The 26,059-nt window shown below is 43.0% G+C and overlaps 1 protein-coding gene across 1 annotated transcript in view; it reads right to left on the minus strand.

The window, feature by feature from the left end:
• The window catches only part of ncanb (neurocan b), a 220,265-nt gene extending 197,597 nt beyond the window's left edge, over positions 1–22,668 (minus strand). Inside the window, exon 1 of the mRNA XM_050055537.1 lies at positions 22,335–22,668. The gene's annotated coding sequence lies outside the window, so the exon portion shown is untranslated. The remainder of the gene's footprint in view (positions 1–22,334) is intronic.
• Positions 22,669–26,059: the final 3,391 nt, after the last annotated feature.

Below are 26,059 nucleotides of genomic sequence, written 5' to 3' on the forward strand. Positions count from 1 at the left end.
AATGTTCATCACTTTGGGCCATTAGTCGACTAGTCGCCCGCATGCTTCTGATATTAATTTAATTATTAAGTTATATATTTTGGGCGGAGCAACACAATGGTTTGAGTTGAAGGTGTGAGAAAGAATAGTATCAGTAACATTGTTAACACTGTGCTACATTACAGAGAAATACAAAACCGTACTAATGAACCTTCATTAATATAGGCCTATATTTTATCTACAAGTGCACGTCACACACTGAGCGAGCCGCCTGTTAATGACGCTGTGGGCTAATGGGCATGTAGCTACTTCCATGTTTCACATGATACGTCATGTTTGTAGTTGACCAATGAAGATGAGTTTACATATCACCTTGGGTTCGTCCTTCACCTTCTCAAAATGATCCCACACTTTGGATTTCCTGCCCAACATGTTATTAACTAGCCTGTGGAATAACCGCAGGTACCAGCCCTGGAAATTAACCTGACTCCTGTCTGACTGCTGAGTTTCACATTTGTTCGTTTGTTTTCCTGCGACTAAGCGACCAATGAAATCTTGCCAGCTTAAGACCTTTCGTTAGGTCGTTAGGGGGCAGCCCTACATTTATTACTTTCACATTACCTTTCGGTATGACACTTTGCCTAATTTGTATCATATGCAGTTCTACTAGTTTCTGCTGTTCTATGTCTTTATCATGACTATATTTTTCATCCACATCTCTCTCTCCGTCTTTTTTTGTCACGTCTCTCTCTCCATCCAATTTCCAGCCTGGTTCCTCCTTCTCTGTGGGAGCACTGATGAGTGTCTTGGCAGAAGTAGAACCAATGAAGGTCTCACTCCAGGGGCCTGTCAGAATTTTCTTCAAGGGCCACACACACACACACACACACACACACACACACACACCGTCATACCTCCCACACCTTCATACTACACTGATAACGAACAGGCTGCGTGATGAATTAAAATTGCCTCCTTACAGTACCATTACTTATTTCGTGAGCACAATTAAATTTGACTCATTGTTAGTTTGTGTTCTGTTTAGAGCAACCTGGTCGATACTTCCTGCCCTCCCTCCACTCTCCCTCTCCTTGCGACTCTCAGAGACCCCGCAGGTGTCAGCACTCACTTCCAACTCAACACCTAATGACTAAATTGGAGCAATTAATTACCCTGATCGGTGATGTTAACCTCCACCTCTCCCACCTGGACTCATGGCGGTGCAAACAAACCCTCCGATTCATACTGTAGTCTCTTACCCTGGCTGCTATTTTTCCCTGATACTGCAGCAGTCTCTGAAGCACTGCTTATTCAAAATTAATGAAAATTACCTTGAATCGCAGAAATGGAAAGAGAGTATAGTGTGTTTAAAGAGTTCAGGTATGGGTCTGGCATTGAGATAGAGATGAAACAATAAAGTATGATTGCATGATTGCACAAAACTGGATCAACCTTGAATTTTATAGGCTACAATAACTTCTCCTTTCCTCTCCTCTGCTCTCCTCTCCCCTGACCTCTCTGCTGGCTCATTTCCCTTCATCTCTCGTGCACCTGCAGCAGTTTGTCAGGCTGCTTTGGCTAATTACACATCTCATCACAACCACACACAGCCAGAGGCTCTCAGCAGTCCTCGTGCATTACCACTGTAGTGGGACTTTGCAGGCATGATCTGCGATTCTGACGGAGGAGTCATGCATCGAATAAGAGGTCCCGATACAACAACTGAGGCAAATTACACACATGGTCTGTAATTACCTCCAGGAAAGAAAAAAAACTGCTTGTCATGGTTCATAAGAAATGATGGGTTAAATATCGGGGTGATATTTTTGAATGTGTGATTATCTGGGAAACCTGCTCTCTTACTGGGCTCATACCTGGTAACCTGCCTTCGTCCATCAAGCCCTGATGGATGCTGTCCTGTCAGTGCAGCCAACTGTTCAAGCAATGGCTGCCTCTTATCCCTTCACTCCCCGCCTCTCCCCAGATGCAGTGCTGGCAGCCCAGGGACATATTTTAATGTTCAATTGATATTTGAAAAATGGTTACGGAGCTTTTAAGTCATTCAGGTAACAGAATATCTACTTTGGATGACTGGTCAAATATCTTTAGGGACCAAATAGCAAGTTCAGCTGCTTTTGAATTTGCATTTTCCAAAATTTCTAAAAATGTTTTCTCTCCTCTCTCTGCTCTCTTACTGACTCACCGTTTGGGGAATGACGGCAGGTGAATTGGCTGGAGAGAAAAAAAAGGAACTCAAAGGGAGAGGCAAAGCCCAAAGGAGTGAAGGATGCATTGAACGGAAAAAAAAAAGAAATCACAGAGAAAGGGGACATATTTTCCAGCCTGTGGTGTGGGTAATGCGTTCCTGATGGCAGTTCAATCTCAGTGCCGTCTGCAGACTCTTCACGCACAATAACTTGAAGAGAAAGTGGCACGATTGGCTCACAACATATCATAACGGCGTAACAGTTGACAGAAAGAGAGAGGGAGCAGTTTGACTGGCTGTCAAAGTCCGACCCAGTTGCCAGAAAAAAATGCTGGCATTGTGCATTTCTGCAAACCACAGATACGTTACATTTGAGTGTTATTATGTGGTGGATGCGATGAAACTTTTTGCGCAAACACCACTTGCTTATCATTAGGAAAAGATCATATTTTGTCTTAAAATATCTGGTTTTGGGGGGCACAGTCCTGGCAGAAAGAGCAGTGATGTCTCACTGAAAAACAACTGCTTTTTGTGGTGCTATCCCTGCTGGAAAAAAAGATTGGCCACTACAAAACACCTTCAAGTGCAGCCTAAAAAGCCAATGGAAAACACTGACAGGTCACTACAAAACACCCATGTCCGGAGCCTGAAAAGCTTCTGGAAACACAGGAAAGTCTTGCTACAACACAACCGCTTTTGTTGTTTGTTGATCTCGAACAATGGTCTGCATCTTGGCAGGTGTCTTGCCTCGGTATCATGCCACCCACCATCCCCTCCGCCTCTTAATGACAAAGTCTTTTTATATATTACATCACTTTAGAAACATATGCTACATAGGAAACTTGCAAATATAGGGTATTTATGGATTGCTGAAAATTACAATCTGAACATTTTCTTCTGAGAAATGGGCGTGTGTCACAGTGTGACAATCTTGTGTCACAATCTTTAGACACACAAGTGGACATAGAGAGAAGGAAGTCACCAGGACTGTGCAATATATTTAACGATTAATTCAGCATTTTAGGAAAGACACTTATTTGCTTTGTGGCTGAGAGTTCAATGAAAAGTTTTATAGCACTTCCAAGTCTGTCCATTACAGTAAATACTCTCTATTCTCTATTTATTTAGCTCAGTGACAGAGAGAAGCCTTTATTTGGATTTTGTATCAGAGACGGGCTTCTATTCCTAATTTCACCTGCTTCTCAATTAATTCAAAGTTAAAACTTCCTCCATGTTCCCTGTTGTCTTGATATATTCTGTATTATGTACATTTCCACAACAATAATCCCATCAGTAAAATAACAGAAGACAGAAATGCAGTTTTCATTCACAAATGAATTGTAGTCCTTTCACATTTTCCTTTTTTCAGGTGCAGGCAATGACTTTAACATGTATACGTATTTTTCACATTAAAAGTTTTAAGCCTCCTCATTATTGGTAGGCTTTTAATCTGAAAAATCACAGAAAGTTAGTTGTATTGACAGGAGTTTAATATTGGTTGAGAGAATAGAAAACTTGGAATAAATCAGTAAAGGAAACCACCATACTGTAAACTCTGTGACCTATGGACAGAGCAAGGCTATCTGTTTCTCTCTGTTGCCAGACTTTAAAGGAACAGTTCACCCCAAAAATCAGAAATACATATTTTTCCTCTTACCTGTAATGCTATTCATCAATTGACTGTTTTGATACGAGTTGCTGAGTGTTGGTGATATAAGCCATAGAGATGTCTGCCTTCTCTCCAATATAATGGAACTAGATGGCAGTCGGCTTGTGGTGCTCAAAGTGCCAAAAAATAAATTTGAAAAATTCAACATCGATGTGTCTTTCCAAAAATCATGACCCGGTTACATAAAATAATCCACGGACCTTGTTGTGAGCAGTTTCATGTGTAAACTATTTTCTTTCTACCAAACTACACCCAACAACCATATCACTGCGCAAAAGGACATGCGTTACAGCTCAGCCGAGGAGGACACCATTAAGGTTTACATCTAACACCATCAGGAGTATAAATTCTAATCCATGAGTAGATGCACTCTTCCCTCTGCATGGTGATATGGCTGGCAGGTGTAGTTTGGTGGAAAGAAAATAATCTGTGGATTATCTCGAGTAACCAGGTCATGATACCTCCAACACTAGACAACTTACACAGATTAATAGCACTACGGGTAAGAGGGAAAATATATATTTCTGATTTTGGGGTGGACTGTCCCTTTAAATTAAGCTGAGCCAACCAGCTGCTGTCTATAGCTTCACATTTAGTGTACAGGCATGAGAGCCGTATCTGTCTTCTCATCTAACTCTAACAGCAGAAAAATGTATTTCCCAAAAAGTTGAAATATTCCTTTAGGCATTTCACATAAAGCACATGATGTAAATATCAGCCGTAAAGTGTTGCCCTGGACTCAGGAGTCTTTGCGGTGTTACTTAATTTTATTCCTCCCTAACTCCCTGACCCCAACCTGCCTAGCAACATCCTTTTATCTTTCAAATTGTGTCTTTATAAAAATAAAAAGATGGTCCAGATATGGACTGGACATTTTCTACCCAAGAATATGTTTCTCCTCATCCATTGTGACAGCTACAAGACCACAGAAGAATACCTGCTATCACCTGACAAGAGAAGAAGAGAAGGTACAGTAGCTGCGTGTGCCATGGGGCTAGAAAAATACTACTTCTTCTCTTAGGCGTACACGGTGGAAAAAGGGTGTGAACGGAGGTGCAAAGTGTTTTGTTGCAGTGTGTCCGCACAAAATATTACAGTTGGCTCTCTTGACGTACTTGGTACAGCATCAGTGGATTTGAGACTTGGGAAAAGGAAGGGAGAGGGGACAGATGGGACTGGGGGTTATGGATATTTTCCTGGTGCTATTGTTACACAACCCTCTTTTATTGTGTAATATTTGTAAGAAATAAAGGCTTTTGTTTGTAATGTCTTGTTAATGTTATGTTACAGACTCCCCGGCGGCATGAAAGAGACTCAAACAAAGAAACAAGAAGCACTGAGACAAAAGCTTAAAAGCATAAGGTTCCCATGTTAACGCTACAAGCTCCTTACATGCACTTTTTTTTTTTACATAGGCACTGTATAATTAATGACAACCAACATGAAAGCCCAGGCTGCTTCCACATAATGAGTCACAGAGGAAGCTAGCTGCAAACCGAGGCTAGATCCAGACCAAGAGATTTAAATGTTACCTAAGGGAGAAAAAAACTCCAGCGAGGCCACAGAGTGAGCGAAGCCACAAAGGGCACAGAGGCATGGGCAGAATTGTTGTCTGTTTTTAAAGCTCTGATGAAAGACCTTCAGTGGCAGATACATATTGGATCTTTAATGATTTAGCCAACAGCCCAGCACAATAAAGGCTTTTTATCATCTATTATTTGCTCTGCTGAGAAGGTGATTGGCTGTAATCTGCCGTCCCTCCAGGACCTGCACGCCTACAGGACCCTGAGGCAGGCAGGAGAGATCATGGCCGACCCCTCCCACCCTGGACACAAATTCTTTGAAACTCTCCCCTCTGGCAGGAAGCTGAGGTCCATCAGGACCAAGACCTCACGCCTCAAAAACCGTTTCTTCCCAACAGCAGTGGGCCTCATCAACAAAGCCCGTGTCCCCCACTGACATGGTCTCTGATCTCCCCATAGACACTGTCTATATGCGTTAGATTAATGCACATCTTGGACTGTTATCTCTGTACATTGCATGCATTCTCTGTGAACTTGCACATCCTCTTAATATTCTTTGCACATCCTACACAAAACTGTATAGCCTTGTCATTCTGAAACAGCCATATTGTACATATTTGTTATGTTATACAATCCCTCCAGGCTGTTTGTGAGATTGTTGCAGTCTGAAATGCCCAATGCAAATTGCATGTTATGATGTTTATAAGTGTTTTTTTGCTATAAAATGGCCGGGGCAAGTAAAAATTGCAAGATAGTTGTTATGCTGTCACGGATTTAGTCTATAATTATGAGCAGTCGGTGTTTCCCACAAATTATGAATGTATTTGTGATGGTGGGAGGGGTTGGGGGGCAGTGCCCTCTAGGATTTCACAGGCTGTTTTTGGGATTGTTGCGCCCTGAAATGCCTGATGCAAAATGCATGTTAGGATGCAATGAAAAGACAGGGGCAAGTACAAATGACATAGATAGTTGTTATGTTGTCGCCGATTTGGAGCCTGTAATTATGAGCCCACAAATTTAGAACGTATTTGTGATGGTAGGAGAGGTTGGGGGGCAGCAACAGCAAATCGTTTGCTGCCGTTTGATGCAGCGATGAAGGACCATCTTCTTGAGCTGCTCTGCTGCTGCTCTCTCTGCTTGGTTAGCACACAACAAAACATGATCTAATCCTTACTCATCATATTTTGCAGCTTGGGCTGAAGACTCCCAGCTGCAGGTGACATCCAACACCGAGCTGTTACTCTCACACCGGCACCGAAACGGCTCAACTCTGTTGTTTAACACTGGGGATTAGCGAACACACCATTATCTGTATCTGTATCTGTGCAACCAAGTAAATGATCCGTGTCCATATCTGTGCTCTAAAGGGGTGTGGATTTAACCGGATAGAAGTGGATAGAATTTCAATAGAAAGTTCGCGCTTTAAGTCTGAAATTGATATGGGTCAATCAGAAGTTGCTTCAGTTATTAATCATTGGAAAGCTATTTACAGAACAGCCCAAGAACTGAACTTCAGAACATCTTAATCACAAGAATACTGAAGCATTTTTTAACAACTCTTTTTTAATAAAGCTGCTATTGTTTATTAGCTTCAGATTTAAGTTTCTGAGTAAGATAACTATTTTGAAGAACAAAACATCAACATAATAAACTTGAATGAATAAACTTCAACACATGCATGCAGTAAGTACAAAATAAAAGTATGACTAAGAGTTTTCATAGAACTTATTTTTGCTTGTGTGATGCTTTTCTGCACAATAAAACACAATGTTTATTAATCATTAGGTGTGTATGTGTGTGATAGAGAGAGAGAAACAGACGGCGGGAGAGGGGGAAGGAGTGCAGACAATCTGTGTGTGTGTTCCTTTGTTTGTGTGTTATGTGGGGTCAAGTGGTTAAATCGTTACTTTCGTTTCATTTTTGTTCTTTAAATGAACTGATGGTGTAAAGAAGGGTGAAATATGTTAATAACCACCTGGTAACATTAGCCTTGTGATGCTAACAGTTAGCCCTGTCACTGTGTGTGTGACGCTGTCCCAGGCAAAGAGCTCTGGTCCTGCAGTCTCATGATAAACAGGGAGGGGCTGAGTGAAACTGTATGCTGCGTGCAGCTCTACAATAAAATTAGATTTTACCAGTTTTAAATTTTAAAGCCACATTTGCAGTAAAGTTGCACTGACTGGACAAAATTGTAAGGTCCTGCAGAATTCACATGGATTGGCTGAATGTGCGATCCCTGAAACTGGGACTGGTTATAGTATTTTTTTTAGTATCCTTTTCATATCTTTATTTTAATGTTTCTTCCCTGTATCTATGTATTTGATTATTGCAGTACATGGCCTTTATTTTTAGTTCCTCTTAACGTTTATTCTATGTTTAATGTAGGTACCAAACACCACAGCAAATTCCTTGAAATTGTAAACCTACTAGGTAATAATTCTTATTGTGGTTTTTAATATTTCCTTCCTTGTTGAAATATTTTTTCTTATATTTTTTGTCTGGATTGCCTCCCTGTTTATCCTGTTTTTTCCCCTCATTGTCTAACAGCACCCGACACACTTTTTTGATCTACACTTGATTATACAGAGCAACCAGTCGTCTCTTTTTCCCAGTTTTAAGAATTCATTATCTTCGTCGCTACAAGCTCATCAAAGACGAGAGCCTGACCATTAACTCCATGAATGAATCCAACTTTTTTTTATGTTCAAGCAATCTGTCTATTTTTTGTTTTGTTCTGTCTATTGTTTTTTACCAGACCCCTACAGTTACATTGTTGTTCTTGTAAGGGTGCCTCCTTTCTGAAGGAATAGGCGTCGGCAAAACTAATTTAACTCATCAAACAATGTTTACTGAGAGAGGGAAAAAAAACAAACACCTGGCGCTAATTCAAAAATGCACTTCCATGCAGATGCTGAGTGGAGTGACGGGGGGCCGGAGGGAGCTTTGTTAAGTAAATGATGAGCCGGAGGGTTTAATTGAAAGGAATGGAAAAGGGAGGGAAATATGGAGTTGTGGATGAATGGATGAGTGGAGGGTTGATGTAGCACGGAGAAGTGAAAGAACATAAAACATCTGTTAACTGAGGAAGACGTGCTGACTGAGGATGTTGGCACAACAAAGAGATATCTTGCGTTCCTCTAAAGAAAGACGTGAGCAAGACGCTTTGTAGGTAGATGCAAGCTTTATTCAGGCTGACCCATTAGCAGAGCAGATTTCTCCCAGCACCAGATGTATTTTATTCCCTTTCTTGTCTGTATCTGTGTGAAAATGCAGTCGAAATTGCAGATTGATTGGGCGCCCTTGTGGAGACCTTTGTTGCATATCAAACCCTCTTAGCTCTCGACTGTATGAGGGCAAAAATTGACCAAAAATACAAAAACAAGAAATGAGAGATTGATAATATCTGCCACAAATGGGCATTGATGTTCCACTGACACTTGTCTAAACCCCACAGTTAACTGCAACAAGAAAAACCTAAATCATACAGTGATTAACACTGTATGTGACACTGTGCATCCACTTAAATATCCCTCTCTCCTCTCAACTTCTTACAGTGAACACACACTGTATTCCACCTCATTAATTTAATACCGTGCAACATAGCTTTCAACCCAATCACCAGAAAAATGGTGTCACTGGTGGCAAATGACAGGCACAAAAACAACTTGGTTATGGTTAGGGAAGTATTTGGGACCGGTTGCATGAAACACCTTAAGTATGACGCATAAGGCTTCATTTCTCCTTAACCGAGGGACTTACACAGTTGCACAGAACCCCCTCGATGTTAACCCACTTAATGCGTTAAGAGTTTTACAGCTGTAAAAGTTTCCATGGAGATTGTTTGTTTGCTTATACTCATGCTTGTCATGCCTGTTATCATCTCACAAAGTTGGCTTTTAGTTAGATAGTGAAAAAATGGCAGAAGAAAAGATGACAAGAAAACCATATCGGTCTGAGGAGGAAAGGATTTTACTTCTGAAGGAATACAATCATAGAAAGTAAATCTGAACCCCAAATACCAGAACAAAAATTAATTCAGTCAAATCTGTAGTAAAAACACTCGCAAAACACTCTTCTCAGGGTGTATTCGTTTTTTTTCATTTATCAACATAAACTCAGACATGCTGCAGTTAAGATAGAGTAAGAGGTCCCTTAAGTTTCTTTTTACCTTGCTTTGGTTGCAAAGGCCTTTTGTGCAAATGTCTAGGGATTCTTTAAGTATAAGACCAAGACGAGGAGAAAACCATAAGCAAGTAAACATTTTAAGGAAACCTTAAGGAGAAGACTTAAGGGTGTTTTGTGCAATCGGCCCCAGGTTTTGATTCAAAATATCCAGTTTTAGGGCACAATACCAAAAGCAGTGGTGAAAAACAACCAGTTTTCATACCATTATACCAACAGGAAATGCAATAATGTCTCTGTAAAAAAAACATCACTTCTCATGGCGCTATTCCCACAGGAAAAACAGAGACTAAAAACCACCAATGTCTGGGACCTAATAAGCCCCTGGAAACACAGCGATGACTCACTAAAAAACTATTTTTGTTTGTCAGTCTCAAACAATGGTTTCCAGTAGTCTGCAGCTTGGCAGGCATCTCGCCTATGTGTCACGCCATCCACCATCCCTTCCAGCTCCCGATGGCAAAGTCAGCTCGTATACTACGTCATGGTTTGAAGAAGCACACAATGCCAACATTTTCTTCTGGTGACTGATCTGTTCCACCCTGTATTTCCTTATGTCCATCCAATAGTTGCTTAGACCAGTGAATCCCAACTGGTGGGTCACGGACCAAAAGTGGGTCATGGGTCCATTCTGAAGAACAATGAATTTCTAGCACACAGCTTTTATTTTGAAGTGCAATTTCTTACTGTAGAATGACTGACGAATAGACAGCTACTTGACAGAGACAGCAAACTAGCTCAACGACATGGCCAAACGCAAGTATGACGCTGAACAGATTAAACTGTGTGGACCTGGAACTAACGACAAAGGAGAAATCTGGATCCCATGGCTGGACCAGTTGGGAACTAGTGGCTTAGACTTTTCCCTCAAAACCAAAAATGTCCCACTGATGGTGGCGCTAGTGTGAAAGTCATGGGGTCATCAAAGTCATTGTCTTGGAGCCCTGCATTCACAAAATTCTGTGCAAATATTTCATTGGATAACTGAATACTTCGAGGTGCTGGTGGTGCCAAAAGGAAAGTCAAGGGGTTACCAAAATCATTCCTCTGTACAAAAGTTCTTGTCAACTAATCCAATTGTTGTTGAAACATTTCAGTCTGGACCAAAGTGGTGGGCCAGCTGATCAACCAACAGACGGACATGGCCATCCACAGAGCCATGGTGCATCTTTCCCAAAGCATACCATATGCTTTTAGAGTAATTTCCAACCATTTCTCTATTCATGACAGCTCAGACTGAAATTCTGTCTCAGGAACTCTTGACTCTGCTTAGCAATTTGTCTAAGCAAGCTGTCAAATCCAATGTTTGAAAACTGGCAGCTAAAAATATTAAAATCAGGAAGCTGTGTTTTCAGAAAATCTAGCCTGGAAGACCAGCTCTGCAAAGATGGAGGTTGTAAGGCCAATATGTAATTTTAGTAGTTGTGAATTTAAGAGAGAGATTTGTACATCAGGTGACAGAAATCTTAAATGTTGGCCCATTCATTCTCAAAGGTTTCAAAACTGCATCACCATTTTACAGAAAGACTATAATTAGACTAAAAGTTCACTATAAAAGATTTCTGATCTCTAAATTGACTTTCATCTTGTACAGCAGTGAAACCAGTCGCTGTGGGGAAGCTGGGAAATCCATCTGCGTACATACTTATGACCAGCTTTGGGAAATGGTTGGCAGTAAGGTAAAGCATACATGATTTGTGGTTAATGGGCTAACACATTCAGAACTACCGCTCCTTTAAAGAGCTGAGTTTTGAGCCACATCAACAGGGCTCACTCTCCCCAGCGAAGCCACCCTCGCTGACCTTCTGAATGGTTCCGCTCTGCCAAAGAAAAGCAAACACCTCATTTATCTGCCGGCGAATGCAAAGAGCAGATGCCACAGGAGGCCTGGGGAGCTGGCAGTTGGATGCGAGGCTGTGACAAGATGAGCAGCCTGAGCTCCTGGCTTTAGGAAAAGGCGATAGCTGCTTGGACATACACCTCTGCTGGATGGCACACAGGTGGGCAGTTTAAACAAAGCTCAGCCCAGACATAAAACCAGCCGGGTCAGGTAACACACAACGCTGAGTGAACTAGAGCACCTCCATTTATAAACCACCATCTATAAATGACACTTAAGAGTCAAATCGCAATCTTGAGAATTCATTTACGACACTAATTTCAATCTGCATTTTTTGGTCAAGCCAATTAAGGCTGTTTGTAGTAATACATAAGAAACAAAGAGACAAACGCTGTGATTGCATGCAGTGTGAGGTGATGGGCTGTTGAAGACGCTGTCCTGTCTGAGATTCTGATTAAAAATAAACAGCGCAATCAAGGAGCGTGATTGTGGGATTGGCCTCTTGAAACTTCAATTGTGACCCTGATGCGTTGCATTCAGAGCGATGCAAGAGGAGGTGGAGGAAGAGGGAAGCAATAAGGGGTGATTTCCTCATCTGGAGATGTTTGTAGCACCATGAATGCACACAAATACATATCCTTGTACACACAATTCAGTGAAGAGAATCTTAAACAATGATCTGCTGTGAATCTCCACCGGCCACTTCAGATCCACTCCAAATTGCTCTCCTGCCACCTCAGCATTGAGTGCATAAGTGTGTGCAAACTTTGTATCTATAACTTCTAAGGCAGCAAAGTGAAGGTGGGCGGTCTAAAGAAATGTTTTCCTAATAAATCACAAGGGAGCTTTTAAAAACAGTGTTCGGTGCAGTGGGGAGTATTTCTTTCTCCATTCCCTCTGAGAACACCTGAAGCACACACAGCTTGACTGCTAATGGCTAAGTGGTAAATCACATCACGCGCCGTGTATCCAACCGTATTTGGAGCATCTCGCTGCTCTCGGGTGCCGGTCTTGCGCTACCACATCCAACACAAAAGCAGAACACACGTATAGTTCAGCATACACATACACACACACACACAAGCCCACAGACTACCCACTGAGGTGAGTGCTAAAACATCCACTCCACAGCTTTGACCCTTTTGGAAAAGCATTGGGAGGCAGCTAATGGATGCTCGCACATGCCTCCTCCACTGCTGAGCCTGGTGGTTTGACATGGAGAGGAGGGGAGAGGAGAGGAGATAACCTCAGCTTTTGAGTGTCTCCCTCTGATCCCCACTCTGTCAAAACAATGAAGGTCACGCTAAGACGAGGCCCAATTAGGGCTCAGCCTCAGACGCCTGAGGTGTCTGCAGCCCTGCGAGCTTAGAGAAGCCTTGTGTTTTTCTGTGTTTCATGGAGCATGTGTGCATGGCAAAAACAGCAACATGTGGGCAGTGGAGCATTATGAGAGCGCGCTTACATTAAAGCAAAGAAAGGAGCATCAGCAGAGAGAGGCATTTTACTACAATTACGCCTTCAAAAAAACAAGCCGCTTTTTTTTCCTCTGCTGCTGCTGCTCTCCACTAAGCTGATGGGACGCTAATGTAACGTCTGGACTGAGCAAGTTAACACAGATAAGAAGAGTCAGAGTAAAACAATGATTATCTATTAATGAACGCACTCACACACTCGCACGGTGCAGCTACAGTAACCCCCTACATGGTGACAGACAGTGGTCAGTGATCAACAGCTAAGCCAGTAGTCCAGTGCAGAGAATGATCCATCACAGACAGCGGTCCCCAATCAATCTGAGCACAGAGTCGGACACTCGGGGGTAGCAATGCTCTCGGACGAACCTCTCTATCACACACACACACACACACACACACACACACACACACACACACACACATACGCCAAGTCTCCGGCATCCACAGTCACTAGAGGTGCCCCAGCAACAGTTCTGAGAGCAGTTGCCAAATTTATCAAAGAGGTCCGGGAGTAAACCAGAGGGCTCCGGCACTACTCACCAAGGGTAATTATCAGGACGGACAGACAGCCTCATTAATTGCAGCTGAGGGGAGAAGCCCAGAGAAAGTGGGCAGGGAAAGGACACAAGGGGACACAGTTCATCCTGGTTTAACGTTATGAAGAGTCCAGGGAGGTGAGACAGGGATGCAGGAAGCCCCTGTGAGGATGAAAGCAGATGTGTGTGCTGCAAATTCACACGCAGAAACAATGACAGGCGTAAACACACCACACAGACAGCTGATTAATATCATTCTTGGCTGACTGGTGATTGAGCGACTGCAGCGACGTCTCTTCATTTTCAGCATTTTCCACAACATATTTTCTTCTCTATTAATTTTGCAGCGTGACACTTAATTACAAAATTGAACTGGTAACCGCCCCGACAGTTCATTTGGAATTTGCCAGAGCAGAGCAGAGAAGCTGCTCTAACCACCGAGGGGAATTCGTCTGCAGAGCTTCTGCACAAAGCCACAAAATGGTAATTGTTTAACAGCGTGGTACATTAAAATGTGCAACCACAAAAAGTGACCTCTGTATTCAGCCGGGTTATTGGCTGACTGTGTGACTGACTTCGTTTTCTCCTGATTTGGAAAGCAAACAATCGTGTTTTTTTTTTTCTTTGCTTCCTCTGTATTGACAAAACGCAGTAAAAGCAATTTGAATGGAAATTACACTTTAAGAAATGCTATTTTCTTCTGAACAATGCGAGAAACTCTGGCAAAATAAACGACCTTCCTCAAAAATTATTGGTCCATTTACAAACTGTGTAAGAGTCCCATGTTAGGCACAGTCCTTGAGCAAAAGTTTCAAGCCCTTACTTGCCCACACACACACATACATACATACACACACACCTGCACAGCTGCCCCCTCCCCACTTCTACCATCGACTCTAATGCCTCAGAGCTTTGAAGGCAGCACGCTTCATAGCACCATGTAGAAAGCACTTTGGTGGAGCATTGGCAATCTTATTACCGCCTGCAAAATGACCAGCGAGTCTACTGGCAGGACATCTGACCTGCTATGAGCCTCACAAATTCCATATTATAATCAATTTGATGGTGTCTCCAGTTTTTCATTCAGCACCCAAAGGCTGTGTGGAGGAGATGAAATTTTGGTGAGGAATCAAAGTGTGGTCAGGACTGACTAAGACATAATTATTGTACTGCCATTTACTGTAGATAGATAGATAGATAGATAGATAGATAGATAGATAGATAGATAGATAGATGTCATGTAAATGAACATGTAATGACCAGGCGGAAACTCAAAGTGACACAGAACAGTTACAAAAATGGCCAAAACAATCAAAAGTAGACACAAAATGACTACAAGCAACACAAAACAACAACAAAAAGACACTAGATTACCTGAGAGACACAAAATGTCCTTCATAAGATACAAAACAACATGAAAAGAAAAAAAAATGACCTCAATAGGGCAAAAAATGACCCCAAAGAAACACAAAAACCACAGGAAGACACTAAATTATTATAAAATGATATCAAAGAGACAAAAAATGACATCTATAAGACAAAAAAATGATGTAAAAGAAACACAAAATAACCAGAAAAAGACACGAAATTACCCAGGATACATCAAATTCTCTCAAAAATGACCTCAACAAAGCAAAAAAGAATCCCTCAATAAGACAAAAAATGACCTCAAAGAGACACAAAACAACATCAAAAAGACGCTAAATCATTTGAGAGACAAAAAAATTCCTCCATAAGGTACAAAACGACCTAAATAAGACAAAAAATGATGTCACAGAAACAAAGGACAACCACAAAAAGACACTAGATTACCTGAGAGAGACAAAAATTTCCTTCATAAGATACAAAACGACCTAAAAAGAAACAAAAAATGACCTCAATAACACAAAAAAATGACCCCAAAGAAACACAAAAACCACAAGAAGACACTAAATTACCTGAGAGACATCAAATTCTTTTCGTAAGACAAAAATGACCTCAATAAGGCAAAAAATGAAGTCACAGAAACCACAAAAGACTACCACAAAAAGACACTCAATTACCTGAGAGAAACACAAAAGGACCTCAAAGAGACAAAAATATACCCTTATAAGACAAAAAATACCTAAAAGAAACACAAACCAACCACAGAAAAACACTAAAATACTTGAGAGAGAGTCAAAAAGAATTACCTCTAGAAGTAGAGCAATTACCTCAAAGAAACACAACACAGTGACCAAGACACTAAATTACCTGAGAGACACAAAATTTTCTCCGTAAGACAAAAAGATGACCTCATAGAGACAAAAAATGACGTCTATAAGACAAACATTACCTCTATTAGACCAAAAAAGACCTCTGAGAAACACAAAACAACCACAAAATTACCTGAGGGAGACACAAAATGTCCTCCATAAGACACAAAACGACCTCAAAGAGATAGATAGATAGATAGATAGATAGATAGATAGACAGATAGACAGATAGACAGATAGATAGATAGATAGATAGATAGATAGATAGATAGATAGATAGATAGATAGCTTGCCCTCACGTTGGCTTTTTCCACCCTCTCCCTAAGCTTCCTGGCTCATTCTCTTCAGCTCAGCACATCTCTAGATCCCACTGACCCGTCCTCTCACACACTCACAGAGGAGCTCACACACACACCTGCACAGTAATACACACAGGGCCAAACCTCTGAAGAAGAATGTTTGCTGATATCTATCAGGTGGCTAAACCGACATGGACTGCAAATCTGAGTGTCACACAAAGGCTGAATTTGGACACAATTGACAAAATCCACCTGGTGAGGGTCGCAGGTCAGCCATCTGCTACCTCTTTCTCTGTCTGTCTGTCTGTCTGTCTGTCTGAATCTCCACTGATGGTTTTGCATCAAAATGCTTCACTCTTGCAGGGCTAGCTGCATGGCTCTAGGGATGGCAATGTCAATCTGTGGGTCAGTCCACTGCTTTGGTCCGGACTGAAATACCTCACCAGCTATTAGACAGATTGCCATTTAATGGTTCTGTATGTAATGTTTAGGGCAGTGGTTCCCAACTGGTCCAGCCACTGGGTCCAGATTCTTCCTTAGTCAGTAGTTCAAGGTCCACACAGTTTAATATCTTCAGCATTTAGCCATGTCGTTGAGGTGGTTTGCTGTCTCTGTCAAGTAGCTGTGTGTAAAAGCTCTGTGCCAGAAATTCACAGCGTGTTTTTTACAAACTTGACACTTTCGCAAGTCACTTGTGGTCCTTTCAAAATAGGCCCATGACCCACTTTTAGACCGCGACCCACCAGTTGGGAACCACTGGATTAAGGCAATGTATTGGTAGAAATTAAATATAATACATTTGTTTTCTTTAGAGTATAACCACCTGAAGATCAGAAATGTGTTTTCGTTACCTTAGAATAAGCCAGTTATATCTACAGGAAGCGGATCCTCATCCATGTCCACCATGTTGCACTGCCATGTTTCTACAGAAGCCCAGAACGGACAAAGCTAACATTGGCTCCAGATAGGGCTTTTTGAGTTTTTGCGTTTTTGTGTTAGGCATCGTAATTAGCAGCCCCTCCATTTTAAATCACCAGGCCCATTTGTTTTGGAGAGGAAGAGATGTGTGTGGATCATTTGGCTCCCTGTAAAAACCTCCTCAACGTCTGGATCTTAAGTTATCACAGAAAAAGGTGAGCATTTATCTGGCGCTGTGTTAGCAGCCCATCTGCGACGTGCCGAACAGCGTAGGAGAGACACTGATTTGTAACTTGAAACTGCTTCATTCAGTGTTTTTACCGGTTTAAATCACCTGGTCTGTTTGTTTTGGAGAGGAAGAGACCTCCTGAACAATGAACACTGCAGGAATCCTAACAAGGAGCTCACACTTGGCACACAGAGACGTTCCAGCTGGCTGCAATCTGCAACTAAATCCTACACACTGCTCCTTTAAGTTTACCCCCACACTCATGGCTCCCACAGGTTGCGGCCTAATGACTTTGGTGATCCCGGTTTTACCTCCAGCGCCACTGAAAGGTTGTCATTTATTGGATGTGTCTGTCTGCGCCGCTTCTATTAGACTATGAAGCAGCATGATCAAAAAAAATAAATGTGAGTGATGTGAAAACATTTAAAGGCAGTATTACAACAACAATGAAAAACCTTTAAGAAAAATATGATTCACAGCTCTGCGCCTACAGCGAGACAGACGGGAGGATTAGAGGAACCTGTTTTTTCTGGCTGGTATATGGAATAAAAAGCAGCACTGATTTTTTTTCTCCCCCAACAACAAAATACACCAACAACAAACCTTTTGAAGCCACAATATTTTACAGAAATTATGCACCCAGGCATTCTGCGCAGAAAGCTCTTTCGGCATTCGCCATTCACTATTTGTCTGAATAACACAAAGGAGGAAGAGTCACATTGTGTCTTAGTTTGTGTGACTGAAAATTATTAACCGATATCAGTAACAACTAGAGTCAAACACTGCACTCACACACATGCAAAGCACACACAAACAAAGCCGTCAAATAGAATGGGAAGCCGACGTGCATGGATCAGGCCGACCTGGGTGCAAGGGATGAATGAAATTAATTATACAACTTTGATATTCTCTCCCATAAATCCATGTGATTGGTTTCAGCAACCCCTGAGCTAGATCTCTGATTAGCGAGGAGAGCTTTATAAGTATCACACTGGTGCCTCGGCTTCATAAATAGCCTTGCTGTGTTGGATCCAGTTAGGCGGGGTGAGGTAGAGGAAGACAGACAGAAATCACTCCTCAGTAACAATGGCTTCTCCTCTTCTACTCACTTATGTTGTGCTTTCCTTTCACTTTACTTCCCATTTTCCTCAGATCCGGGGGATTCCTTTATACCTCTACAAATTAAAACTGAACACTTGCGCATACACAACAAAATGCGCTCCTCCTTTGGGAACCTCAGCACACGAGAGCGGAAAACATTGGCCATCTGTAGGCCTCTCAAGCACTCCCTGTTTACCAGCTCATCAGACTCTGACAGATAGAGCCTGTACAACAATGATGCCAACATTAGATACTTGATATCCGTGAGTGATGCATCTTTTAGTCCTGCGCCGCGTGTGAAGACGTGCCCTGTTGAGTTTTTGTTAACCAGGAGAGAGAAGCTATGAGGTAGACAGAACGGGCAATGCTTCAGGAGCTGTCCGGTGCTGAAACCACATAAAGAGCCCGCGGGGAGCTTTTCTTTTTCTGAGGATTAACTCAGACAGGAAAACACGAGCATAATGTTAAAACAAACAGCTGTGGAGTGTTTGCCTCTCCTTCGGGGTGCTTTAAGAGGTGACTGATAAAGACGCCATCTAATTCACATCTACTGACACGCCACCTGACTTTAACAAAGGATGCATCGCACCCAACTGGTGAGACAAAGGAAAGGCCAGGAGAGGGAAGGTAGCTGAGAGGAAATCCACCCTCCTCCAATCAGTGGAAGATACTCCACTGTGCCCCTGTCATTAATTCAGCAGACAAAAACTGTTACCAGATGTCGTTATTTATTTATAGTATTTAATAGGGAAAATGCTTCCTTTGAATAATACATTTGGTGGGAGTGGGGTGCAGAGCTGGGTTTAGGGAGGGAGGAGAGGGGGGGGTTGTTTGATGAATATTCACGAGGTGTGCGTCTGGAGGGATTGTGGTAAACTACCTTTTTTTTCTGCCTCTGTGCCTCCTGGGCTTTGTCTGCTCTGACACTGGCCATGATGGCCCCAGCTGCGCTGCTCATTTGCTTGGCTCTAGCTGGGGCGGCTAGTTCAATATGGCTAATGCCAGACTATTACATCGTTAGCCAAGGCAAAGCTAGCAGCGCCCCACTTTAGGCGCCGCTCCATCTGCTCGGCGGTGTCAGGTTGGAGGAGTGGAAGGACACCGAGCTGTCGATCAAGCAGATTGACGTCCTCCAGCGAGCAGCTGTCGATCAAGCAGATTGACGTCCTCCAGCGAGCAAAGGTACAGCCTTCATTAAGCCCATGAAATGACCCTGGGGGAATGGAGGTGCCAAGTGGAGCCCAGCCTTACCGGCGCCACGTGCATGTGGGCAGACAAACCTGAACTTCAACAGACAGTACAAAGCACACACTCTCTCTATCATTTCGACAAACAGAATTGAATATGTGCGTAGGCTGATGTGAGTGTTTTCACTGCCTAATTGGATCAGGGTTATCTAGGTCTGTAAATTAGTCTCTCTCTGCAGGAATCTTCCAGCATCCCTCCCACTCCTTCCACCACTATCGCCAAAAAAGCCACATCCATTTGTAACATATACAGTGAGACAGCGGCACTGAACTTTCAGCAGAGACACACAAAAAAAAAAGTCCCACTCAATACTAAATATCTCCTTTTCCACTGTAGAATTACGAGGATTAAAGCCATTAGCCAAAGCAGCACAACTGACTCACAGCACCACACGCTTCCAACTATAGGATTTGTAGCTGGAGGCCCTCAGCAGTCAAACAGCCTAACTCGAGCCCAGAGATCCTCCGTGCTGATACTGTGCAGTTGCTTGGCTGCTCTCCCTTGTTTCATCTCGAGCCAGGGTGGCTTTGTTTGTTTTAAGCATAGCAGAAGGTTCATTGTGGGAATATTAATGGCTTACATTTGCAAAAATCCCTGTCAAAATTCACAGTTTCCCATTCACTTGCTTGGACACTACTCAAGTGCAAAATTGAATTTTTGCCCATTCACGTCTTCCGCTACAAGTGTCTGCACTAAGCGGACGCAGCCAGGCAGAAAAGGCACATTATTGAAATATGTGACAACACAACCTTGTGCTAAGAGCAGATAATTCTGTAAAATTCTGCCAGTCTGTTACCTCCCTCTCTCTCTCCCTTTTATTTCTTTCTTTCTCTTTCTTTCTTCCGTCCTCCTGTGGTGTGATGACAACATTCCTGAGCTGCTTTTGGCCTTGACCACGGTTGGAGTGGAGCCACTGAGAAGCACTGAACCTCCCTCTAAAGGAATATTGTTCATCCATTGTAATGCCTCATCACACAGAAGATGTGAAAATGGGGGCAGTGAACTGGCAATACCACAGAAAGGAACACCTCTTCTGAGAACAATGGCGTTAACAGCAGAGCCCGGGATCCAGTGCGAGAGTGATAGAGTCCAAACGGAGCGAGACGAAAGGAAGAAACGGACGGATGAGAGGGGAGAGAGACAGAAAGACAAACACAGAGACCTTCTACAATATGCATGAGAGTGCAAGAGGCAGAGAGGAGCGAAAAAATCCGACAGAATGGCTTAAAAAGAGGAGTTAAATGTAGAGCCACATCCTATTAGTGCAACAGGAGCTGATATAGTTCACTGACACAATTCAGGAAGTGGGGTGACCAGCAGCTCGCACACACACACACGCACACACATATATAAAGGCATACACATGGCTGCTCAACCAGTGAGAACGGAACATTTTCTCGACAGTCAGACACTGAATGAAAATGAAGCTTCTGATCTCTGTGGTGTTGCTCTGCATCAGCTGGGACACAGGAGCTCCTGATCCAGCAGCCAGGCTGTCTGCAGGTTCTGGTCCGAGGCCTTGCACATTAATGATCACTCTGCCGACGCTAAGGCCAACACAGGATTGCACATGTGTGGGAGGTTGGGAGGGATGAAATATCAGAGCAAAGGAGTGTGAGATCAATTGTACAAAAGACAGCTGGTACATACTGTAGTGTTGCAGCCATGTGTGTGCACATACTGCACCACACACATACATGGAGACAGACACAGACTAAGAGGCTAGCAGAGAGCAAGAGAAGGAGTGAGACAGACTAGTAACTATTTCACAAACTGCTTGGTTGAATCTCTGCTTAATTTCCCAAGGGGTCATGAGCAACCCTCGCCGCCATCCTCTGTCTGACACCCTGCCATACGCTCGGAAAATGAAGACAAGCAGACAAAAAGCAAAGTTGTTTTCTTTTCTCTTTTCTCGCCAACATCCCCCCGCACTACGAGCTAGCCCACTGAAAGGCAGCCGTGTTCGGACCCTCCTCCACTTTGATCAGCGTGTAGCCTTCAGGTGCTGCCGTGCGGCGGCAAACTTTTCCTCCAACAGGAATAATTGAGAGACCTGTTTGAGTGTAAGTGCCATCCGAGATAATGTCTCGGGTTTCCCTCTCTGGTTCGCTGACAGCACTGACAGCCCTGGCTGCGCTGCCTATCGACTTTCACCCTGGCCAACAGCTCCCTCTCTGTCCCTGTCTGCCTCACCTGGAGGCTTACAGCAGGAAGACGAAGGGGGGTTTTTACTACAAGAGGTGGACTGATGGTCACACAGATCTGAATCCTACAGTGACCTTGTTAGGCTGGATGTCTTTTTAAGTTGCTCAACGTGAGCAGCTGCCAGAGGGGAAACAGAGGGGATGATACTTCAGCCTGCTACATGTATTACTTGTTAAGGGATGCAGCATAATTGGATAGTCATGACATCATGCAAACCAGGAGGAAAATGACAAAAGGGGTACACTGTGTCAAGACAATATGTTTCTAATAGAAGCCCCCTATGTCAGGTGGGAGGATGAAATTAGTTACAAGAAAAGCATTAATTTAAAATAAAGATAGCAAGTGAAAACAAAGGTAAATCAGACAAATCAAAATAAATTTCCAACATCAGTTTATCTCTCTAAAAATCAGCCTCATGAAAGCATGAAGAGCAATACACACATTTTAGGAATGAGCTTTACTCGTACAATAGCTGCACAATCCTGTCTTTGTAGTGCACCTGTAATTATCATCATTATCTTTGAACAGTATTGACAAGCTCATCTCCAATTCAACACCGACTGTAGTGAACACAAGCTGTGAAACACCCTGTTTTTCTTGTGCATGTGGCTGTGCAACACCGTTACATGCACTTTGCCTGCTAACACTGTGGTCAAAATGCCGAAAAAAGCAGCTTAAACAACTCGCCTTCACCTTTCGGATGAAGTGAGGTCCAGTCCTCAGGAATGTAGAGCGATGCAGCAGCCTTAAAGCAGGAGCGCCGGTCTGACACGGTGCAGGTGGTACAGCGCCACAGACGAGGGGAGCCGAACCATCCAACGGCGCGTAAAAAGCCCCTGCAAGAGCGGGTGAAAACGAAGCAGCTATAGGTGTCGGGTAGGGGAGGCACAGACCCAGGAGGCACCGGTATATATAAATTGTTTTGCATGCAATGGGTGACTGTCTCGAGCAGTGTCCGCGCTTCTTTCGGAGACGAGCCGAGGCGGCAGCCGCGATGAGTGGATGAGCGCCAGAGTGGTGCTCACCTCTCCAGCAGCTGAGCGCTACTGAACAAAAGAGTGCTCCGCAGGCTCTCTATTCAAATAGCAGGAGAGGGGTGGAGGGGGGATGAGAAGGGGGAGGAGGAGGAGGATTTTTTTTGTTTTTTTGGCTTTTAGGTCCTGAGGCTGACGTAAAGACCCTAAGTTTCTGCATCAAACGCCAGAACTTAAATTCAAAAGCGCCTCATCTAACCACATTTACGGCTCTATCTGACTGATGATGACCCGCTGGTGTGTCATTGTGTTTTTTCCTGGTTGATAAATGATCTGATGTGGGACACAACACCCACACAGCTATTAGTCCAGATCCCCTGCTGTAATTTATGAGACAGGAAGGGAGGGAGTGAGGGTTTGTTTAGACAGACGTGATTTGGCATCTCAGCCCAACTGTAGGGCCCATAATCCCGTTTTGCCTTTGTCTGAGCGCTGTAATTAACAACCTCGGGGATAGAATTACCTTGTTTGGCAGTGTAGCAATGACCTGAGATTTACTTGCAATGGGCTAGCTTAGACTATCAAATTAGATTAGCCTAATGCTCAAATTGCCAAGGATTTAGTTGGCAGGCCTGGGCAGCAAACACTGAATCAACATATTTCCCCTAAATGAGAATTTGACTTAAAACAGAGAGGCAAGCTTGCCTTGTAGGTATTGTGCTTTGCATGACAGTTAACATAAAGACTATTATGGCCCTTGTAAAAAGCACAGTGGCAGAGTGATGCCTACAGTCATTTACAAGAGCGTGCAAAAGTGATGTTGGTATACATTCATAGGCAGTGTGAGCGACCCACCGCTTTGTTGCATATAAAGAATAATGATCCCCCACGAGACGCCGAGCAGCGTGCAGTGAGATTAACGCTTTGTTCAGCAGAGTTGTATAATTTAAGCAGAGCTCGGGCTGCTTGCATTTTTTTTTTTTGTTGTTGGTTTAACAAAAAAGGAGGCTTATGTTTTCTATATGCAGAGTGTGTATTCACCATAAGGCAGAGAGCATGCTTTTCATGTCATGAGAGGGGATGTTGGAATAAAGGTAGGTCAGTGCATGGGGAAGATGTAGTGCATCAGTGCAGCCTCTCAAGACTCAAGGAGCTGTCCGTGGTGCTGAAGAGTGCAGCAACACTACAGTGTGTTCACATGAATGTGGAAAACAGGGTGAGGGTTGCCTCGAATAAACCAGGGCCACATCACTCATGAAAGTTGCATGGTGAAATCCATTCATCATCTTCAGAGGGTGTTTTTGACTGTAAAATGTGACGAGATCAGGGCAACCAATTCCAAATAATGTCATTTCTCATTTAAAAATCAAACATGAAACAAACACATATGACAAACTTTGTCGTCCATGTAGCACAAAATGTACCATTATTGATATTAATTTCATACACATACACTTACCAGCCACTTTATTATGCACATCTGTTCAACTGCTCGTTAATGCAACTATCTAGTCAGCCAATCACATGGCAGCAACTCACTGCATTTAGGCATGTAGACATGGTGAAGATGACCTGCTGAAGCGCAAACTGAGCATCAGAATGGGAAAGAAAGGTGATTTAAGTGACTTTGAACGTGGCATGGGCTGGTCTGAGTATTTCAGAAACTGCTGATCTACTGGGATTTTCACACACAACCATCTCTAGGGTTTACAGAGGATGGTCCGAGGTCAGAGGAGAATGGCCAGACTGGTTCAAGATGATAGAAAGGCAACAGTAACTCAAATAACCACTGGTTACAACCAAGGTCTGCAGAAGACCATCTCTGAACCAACAACACCTTGTCCAACCTTGAAGCAGATGGGCTACAGCAGCAGAAGACCACACCAGGTGCCACTCCTGTCAGCTAACAACAGGAAACTGAGGCTACAATTTAAACAGGCTCACCAAAACTGGACAATAGAAGATTGGAGAAACGTTGCCTGGTCTGATGAGTCTGGATTTCTGCTGCCACATTCAGATGGTAGGGTCAGAATTTGGTGTAAACAACATGAAAGCATCGATCCATCCTGCCTTGTATCAGCAGTTCAGGCTGGTGGTGGTGGTGTAATGGTGTGGGGGATATTTTCTTAGCACACTTTGGGCCCCTTAGTACCAGCTGAGCATGGTTTAAATACCACAGCCTACCTGAGTATTGTTGCTGACCGTGTCCATCCCTTTATGACCACAGTGTACCCATCTTCTGATGGCTACTTCCAGCAGGATAACGCACCATGTCACAAAGCTCAAATCATCTCAAACTGGTTTCTTGAACATGACAATGAGTTCACTGTACTCCAATGGCCTCCACAGTCACCAGATCTCAATCCAATAGAGCACCTTTGGGATGTGGTGGAACGGGAGATTCGCATCATGGATGTGCAGCCGACAAATCTGCAGCAACTGTGTGATGCTATCATGTCAATATGGACCAAAATCTCTGAGGAATGTTTCCAGCACCTTGTTGAATCTATGACACAAAGAATTAAGGCAGTTCTGAAGACAAAAGGGGTCCAACACGGCACTATCAAGGTGTACCTAATAAGGCAGCTGCTGAGTGTACAGTACAAGTGCCCAGCCCACGTGGACTACAGACATCTGTAAATCTGTGTCTGTTCTGATGATTTGTTGTATGATCTGATGAAGATCTAACAGACCAAAAGCTCAGAATAAAGTGAAACACTGCATAGATGTTAGTGTGTACATCTTTTCTACCAACTTAGACTCACTGATGTTCCCAGAACCTTGCCAATACTAAGCCAGGTGGAACAGTTGACCTGCATTATCCTGACTTACAAGATACCAAAAGTACTAGTGCACTGGCAAAACACTGGTCAGACAACAACACAACTTCTTACACACAACATTCCCATACTAACAAAGAGCTCTGTCTTTAGTCCCCGGGGTCTCCAAATGAAATCTGCCATAAAATGTTTGTTTTTTCAAATTATCACCCAACCAGAGGAGCACATCAGAAAAAATGATGTTACTAAAAAGCATAGCCTAAAAAAATCACCTTATGATGAGCTGTAACACTTAAAATTGACTGCGTCTGCAATCTCACCTAGATAACACATAATAAACAAAGCCTTCTCTTCGTGAGACAGTCAAACCCTACTGTTTTTACAGCTAAACATAATGTGCCTGAACATAACACACAGCACATCCAAATCTGTGACACAGCCTCTGTTACTGATATATGGAAATTAAGAGGATTTCAGTTTCTGAGGGTGCAGCAAGGAGAACCCCAAAAGATGATTCCTGATGTTTTTGGTCTCCTGATCTTATAGCAACACCATTAAATCCAAATTGATCTGGTTCGTGGCACTGTAGGATATCTCAAAAAATAAAGGCCAGATTTTCCTGCTCTAAAATAAGCAATTGGAAAGTGTATTGTTATTAAAGAAT

The sequence above is a fragment of the Epinephelus moara genome, chromosome 10, assembly GCF_006386435.1.
Source record: "Epinephelus moara isolate mb chromosome 10, YSFRI_EMoa_1.0, whole genome shotgun sequence".
NCBI lineage: Eukaryota > Metazoa > Chordata > Actinopteri > Perciformes > Serranidae > Epinephelus > Epinephelus moara.